This window comes from Amphimedon queenslandica, unplaced genomic scaffold (genome assembly GCF_000090795.2).
Source record: "Amphimedon queenslandica unplaced genomic scaffold, v1.1 AMPQUscaffold_10659, whole genome shotgun sequence".
Classification (NCBI taxonomy): domain Eukaryota; kingdom Metazoa; phylum Porifera; class Demospongiae; order Haplosclerida; family Niphatidae; genus Amphimedon; species Amphimedon queenslandica.
In genome coordinates, this window is record NW_003549086.1 from 3,517 (window position 1) to 4,493 (window position 977).

Consider the following 977-nt stretch of genomic DNA (forward strand, 5'->3'; position numbering starts at 1 on the left):
TTTCATATCACATTTAAATGTGCCAATCATTGAGCTGTAAAGAAAAAGGTACAAAACAAAGGTCTTCACAAAAACTTTGAATTGATTATAAATCAGTCACCAAATCTGTCATCGGAGCCATTTATGTTGCGTGCCCTCCATAATAATGTATAGAATAGTTGGTAATAGTTAATTCTGGTATTGCTTCTTTTGTATTCTAAAAAAGGGTACAAAACCACAATATTGAAGGTATCAAGTCACTAAATCAAACTTTACCCATAGTTATCAATATTATTTTACTTCAAAAATTAGACAGACTGTAAGGGAGGTATCTGTAATGCCTTTAATTATCATTTCAGAGGACGAACACAAGTCACTTTAGAGTTATGAGTTGAAATAGGACGCCGAACAGTGAAGGAAAAGGCCCGGGAAGGGTAACTTGCCTATGTTGCTAGGCAACCTAATAATCTTAATGGAATAATCCGCCCACGCAACGGAAGTTTCCTATCCCTTTCATTGGGGCGAGCATGAGCGAGACCCACACTACAGCGTCTTTCAGCTCACTTGGATCACGGAACAACCTTTCCGTATGCAAGACACTCCCTCTTTCCCAATTAAAAGTACAGGTAGGTGTGGATACGGAACGGAAAATGTGATCCAAGTGAAGTGAAAGACGCTGTAATCTGTCTAGGTCTATTTGCGTTACGTCTTGTTTGTGAACGGAAAAATACGAAAATTAAATTAGTATACTACTATTAATAAATTTGGACCACGTGGGAAAAATTAATTTAGAGGGTGTGGTCAAAAAGAACAAGATGGCGGAAATTTTAACGTGACAAACTCAGATTGAGTTTCTAACAGCTAGATAAGAGAGAGGGGCTGTCTAAAACATCTGAAAGGCTGAAGAACTTAAAAGCAGCTTGATCTAAGACTCCTCTAGATTAGTCCTCTCATTGAAAGAATTAAAATTGGGAGAACAGCTTGATTAGAAGTTTAGC

The 977-nt window shown here is 37.6% G+C and overlaps 1 long non-coding RNA gene across 1 annotated transcript; it reads right to left on the reverse strand.

Annotated features, from left to right (window-relative positions):
• LOC109589977 (uncharacterized) lies at positions 1 to 497 on the reverse strand. Its single transcript, XR_002189035.1, has 2 exons — positions 256 to 497; positions 1 to 196 (listed from the first exon to the last, which is right to left on the reverse strand). It is a non-coding gene; the product is annotated as an uncharacterized LOC109589977 (long non-coding RNA).
• Between the last annotated feature and the right edge of the window lie 480 nt (positions 498 to 977).